Below are 5,693 nucleotides of genomic sequence, written 5' to 3'. Positions count from 1 at the left end.
AGTTCATTTGGACTCACAAAATACCTAGTCTTGTACCCCAAACCAAGCTTCTAACTGAAGAAAAAAAATGTCAAAATATCTACTAAGTGGTAAATAGTATCAGTTGACTCAGCTGGACCTGGGATAAATCCCACATGATCATGGTGTATAATCCTTTTTATACATTGTTGGATTCAGTTTACCAGTATTTATCTGGGAATTTTTGTATCTATATGTTTGAGAGACACTGGCCTATAGTTTTCTTTCTTTCTTTCTTTCTTTCTTTCTTTCTTTCTTTCTTTCTTTCTTTCTTTCTTTCTTTCTTCTTTCTTTCTTTCTTCTTTCTTTCTTTCTTTCTTTCTTTCTTCTTTCTTTCTTTCTTTCTTTCTTTCTTTCTTCTTTCTTTCTTTCTTTCTTCTTTCTTTCTTTCTTTCTTTCTTTCTTCTTTCTTTTTTTTTTTTTTTTGTACCAGGGATTGAACTCACAACCTTGTGCTTGTCAGGCAGGCTTTTATGTTGCCAAACTAAATCCCTGGCCCTTCATTTATCACTGAAGCAATTTGGGCATAGTTTTTTCATTTTGTTTTGTCTTCTGTCTTTTATTTTGTTATTAGATTTTAATTTCTAATGCTATATGTTTAATTTTTATATGTCTAATCAGACCTGCTGTTTCTCCTTTGGTAGTATCTATAGTTTACACATTTGTAGGAATTACCCCATTACATCTAGGTTTTGAATTTTGTTGGCCTGCAGTGGTTCACAGAACGGCGGTACCTCAGTTCACAAATTCAATTTGTTCTATGATTCTGGTCACAAATCAAATTTCCTCAATAAGGTTCAACGTAAATAAGGTTAATCTGCTCTTAACCATATATATATATATATCCATGAAAATATAAAGCAAAGTACAAAACAGTCCAGAATGAAGACAGAGAACACTAACACTGCTTAAGGTGGCTTCTGGGGGCTGAGGGGCAGGTTATTGTTTGGAGGGAGAATCCTCTTCCACAAGAATGTGGGAGAGATCTGCTCTGAGAAATACCATTACTGGCTATTTGTTGATGCTTTAAATCATGCTTTTTTTATGCTTAGTGTTGAGCACACAAAGGCCAATCAAGTGGAGCTGGGGAGAGGGCCACCGTGTCAGTTCAATGTGAAAGTGTAGCAGTAGAGACAAAGTGCTCTGGAGACCAGAGTGAAGCTTATCAAGTAAGCGACATCAATACTGGGCTTTGATGAATGAAGGGGAATTCTCAGGGGGCAAAGCCGGAGGCAGAGTACTATTCCTGGAAACACTGTGTGTGCACAGTTTTAGACTAATACTCTTGGTCAAATAAGCAATAAAGCATATTTTACTTTCAGTTCAGTAGGGGCCCAATGAAGTTCATGGTGCTTCCTTCAGGGAGATGAGAATCTAGCTGGAGACACAAAACCACAGCTCACTATGCAGTGAGCCTGGAAGGCAGTGAGATATTGCCAGAGAGGGCGGGCAGAATCTAGGTGCTGCAAGAGGGCTGAGTGGCCCAAGTAACTAAAAAATGGAGCAGCAAAAACAAAACAAAATACCCCACAGGAAGGGCAGCTGAACAGAGCCTCAGAAATAAACCCTGCACATGCGGCCCGCCAAGGGTGGTCAAAGAAAGTGGAACTGAGGGCATCCCACAGTTTGTAGAGGAGCCTTACACACAGGAAGACCCCTACATCATTACAGCAGTGGTGCCATGGATGTGTTTAGTTTTGATTACTGAGGCCAATACATTACCTAGTTATTGAAATCAATGACTTTCCTTCAACCCCTGGTTCTCTCCTTCAGAGAGGTTGCAAGCAGGTAGGTTATACAGCAAGCAGGATCGAGTAACCAGCAGGTTGTTTTGTCAGCTGCACCCCAAGGACCACGCTGGATGCCTTGCTGTGCCCACAGCACTAGTGTTCCTGGGGAGAAGCCATGAGCACTGGGCATGTGTAGCCCCTTTACGTGTTTCTAGTACTGAGTTGGGTAGACCCTTCTGGGTATGCCAGCTGAGGTCCCAAGTGCGCGCAGGTTTACCAACGACCACAAGGCAAGGACATGGTGAGAAAGGTAATTTACAGTTAATACTGATGAAATTTTTCGCCAGTATTACTTTCCAAGCTTTAGTTAGATTATTTTTGAGTAGGCCACATTTACAGAAGATATAAAATAATGTTCAGTGAAAACTCTTCTTTCCATGTTTCCCTAAATGCTTGTTTCCTGTTTGAGGAGACAACCAATACTGTAATTCCTTGAGTCTCCTCCAGAAACAGTATATACACAGACAAGCACTCACCTATATATTCTTAAAGAAAATTTGATTAGTATCAGTATAACATTAGCAATGAATTTTCTTCTCTTCAGGGGAAATAGTTATTAGTTTTCCAAATTACAAAATAATGCATATTCATTTCAGAAAACCTAGAAAATACAAAAAAGAAAAGGAAGTGAAAATTCCCCCTTAGCATTCGGAGATAACTTTTAGTTATCTACAATTATTTATATTGCCTTCCAGTATTTTCACATGACAATATATTTCAGTGAATTTTTTTGGTTTTTCCCTCACTACAGTGTTTCCACCCTTAAAGTCATTTAATGTGTTTTTTATACATCTTTTTTAAAATGCCTGTGTGTGACATTATTTAACCATGGCCTCCTGTTTGAAGTTCAGATTGATTATGGTTTTGCACAGTTATGAGCTTTCATTTGATGTATATTTAGCCTTTATTTATTGATGGCTTAATAATTTAGGTGCAAATTGTCTAAAAAGAAGGCTGTTCTGTCTTTGTCTTGATAGCAAATATCCCTTGAGCACAGTGCCTGGCTAAATGAGTTTAATGTATCTCAAATAAAAATGCAAGGCTTAAGTAAAATTAATGGGGAAGTTTCTGATGTAAGCTGACTTTTGGACGATAGGCTAGCATTCTTTCACTTAGTGACAAATTCTGTTTAGGATGCACCAAGCATCTGATCATTCCCTTTTATAGAAAGGAGAATTGTGACTTGGGATCTTAAATATAAGAACTAAGTCAAAGAACCGGCCTCGGTTTTTACAAAGCTAACCTTCCATTTCTGCTGTTTGGGACCAAAGAGAATATTTTACATCACTGGCATAAACAAACTGCAGGACATCTACCCCAGCTAAAAAACAGCAGGTAAAACACCCTCTGCACAGATAACTGTAAGGCAACACCTTTAAAGCATCACCAATAGCTGCTTTCTCAAAACATTTCCTTGCTCCTCTGGAAAAGTCAGTTTTAAAGGAGGACATTTATAGTGCTGGTGAGGCAGCTCAGTGGTACAGAACTCAAGGCCCTTGGTTCAGTCCCTGTTCTTGGCGAAGCAGAGAAGCAAGGACAGAAAAAGCAAAAAGCAAAAAGGAAAAAGGAAAAAGGCCTTTTTGCGGGGAGGGGAGGGCTGCAGATGAGTGCAAGCTCTTTTGGAGGCAAAAAAGCGACTGGTTTTTGTTACGTTTGGCAGGGGGTGGAGTTCGAAGGTGGGCAGAATGACGTATTGACAGTTGATTGGGGGAATGTTGGCGCATGCGCGAAAAGCGGGCAGCTTAATTTTGGGGTTTGGAGAAGAACACGGAAGTCTGCGTTGAAGAGACGGCTCTCCAGCGCCATGTTGGGCGGGTGGTATGCTGAGCCCTGCTGCGATTTATGGGGGCAGAACGCATCAGTCTCCACTATCATAAAATTTAAAAAAGCGATGGTCCATACACAGTTGGGTTCTTGTTTATTGCTGTCCATAATGAGGCAGTAGAATCTTTGATACCTGCTTAGTCTGCTAAGAATCCCTTCCCATTCCTAACTTGAGTATCCACAGTGGAAATAAATAAAAGTGCTTCCAGGGCGAAGGAAAGTTAAGAAAAAAAGATAGAAGACGTGCCGCTCTTGACTCAGCCAAGGGCTGATATTTCGCAGACTGTCTGGATGGGCCTGTTGCGTGGCCAAAGCCCCACACCTGGCTGCCGCATGTCCTCGAGGACAAGAAGACGCTGGGTACCCAGCTGTAGCATCAGTGCCAGGGACCACTGGACACTTGGGCGCCTGATCTTGTTTATCTTTCAAAGGAAACTTGCACAGTCAGGCTGGGTTAGATGCCCGCAAGTGGAAAGACGTCTCCTGAACTTTGAACACATTTTCAGAGAGAAAATGTGTTTTCCCCTCTTCACTGGAAAACAGACTTTGACTAACATGGCAGAAGGAGGATCTTTCCTGTATTTTCCCTTCCCTGAAGGTGTAAAATACACTTCTCCTTGTTAATTTTTTTATGATCATTTTTTAGACACTGAGGGAGAAAGTTCTCCTACTCTCAAAATGATGTTTTTTCTTTTAAAGTGATTCTCATTTTCTCTCCAATGCATCTGACCTCACAGTAGACCCAACGTCCCAAAGAAATTATAGTTTTGTTTTTGGCAGAATCAGATACAATCAATAAAAAGTTCATAAAGTCAAGTACATAAATATTGAAGCATGTACCACTGTTTTAAAAAAAGCTGATTTTTAATTAATTGTAGACTCAAGTCATAAAAATAATACAGAATGTTCTCTATAGTTTTTCTACAGCTTCCAATATAATGCCTTATCTAGCCACAGTATGCGGTCAAAGCCACGAAATGGTGCTGACATTGCTGCTATTGCTACAATTCCTTTTGGACAGCTGACAGTACAGAAACTAAAAATCGAAAGCCCTAAAACCCAAGATAAGAAAAGACATTTCATCATCTAAGATCGGCCACTGTCAGGTTCAAGTTCATGTGGACGCTCATTTTTTTTAGGTTGCTCCACTTGGAAAACTGATTATCTAATCAATTCTTGTTTTATTTTTAAAACATTGAACCTTTAATTACCTCTACTTCTCAGTGAAAGAAAATCTATTACAACTGAAGCTCTCTGAATCAGAGATTGGGGCTAATTGTTAACTGATTCATTGAAAATAGGGGAACATTGAGAGACTAATATAGAGATTTTATATACAGCATCTATGGCTTATATATGTGTGTTCATTCTTCAATCTTTGGTGCAAGGTTGCAGCAAAAAATTTAGTACTTTGGTGAAAAACTACACAGCATCAGTTGTAGCTTTCTACCTTATCACTTAGATACTGTGGAGATAATTTTACAAATCTACGCAGTTTTACAAATCAGTGCATTTTAGGTAACTGACAGACATACAGATTATTCTCTCTTCTTGAGATTGGTTTTCTTCCCCATGGAAAAGCCATGAGCGTCTGTTCAATTTAACATTACTCCGTAAAAATTCATCCTTCTTTGTGACTTCTCCTTCGAAGGATTATAATAGTTGCCTGTCTCCTTCATTTAATGCACTGAATAAAATCTGTTACATGTGTTCACGTTTACATTTGAATGAAAGTCATGATTTTACCTTTTTCTGAAGCTTATCTTTCATTGGACCTTTTTCTTTGAATAATTGCTCTCCGGTCAGAGTTTTTCCTCTTTCAAAAATGACACTCAGATAATAATGATGTCTAGTTTCATTTTCTGGAAGGTGAAAGTAGATCATATAGATACGTGCAAAATAATCAGAGACCTGAACACTCATGGAGTTCCGTGACTTCGCATCCTCTGCCCCATTTTCTCATGTACTCCTCATGCAATAGCACTGCTATTTACAGACTGCTGTCGCACAGATACGATTTGTGCCCCCCAGAACACACGCCGAGGGTTGGTCTCTCGTGTG

Source organism: Cavia porcellus, unplaced genomic scaffold, assembly GCF_034190915.1.
Source record: "Cavia porcellus strain 051 isolate PalLab524CR breed Dunkin Hartley unplaced genomic scaffold, mCavPor4.1 scaffold_18, whole genome shotgun sequence".
In the NCBI taxonomy this organism is placed as follows: domain Eukaryota; kingdom Metazoa; phylum Chordata; class Mammalia; order Rodentia; family Caviidae; genus Cavia; species Cavia porcellus.
This window is presented reverse-complemented; position numbering follows the sequence as displayed.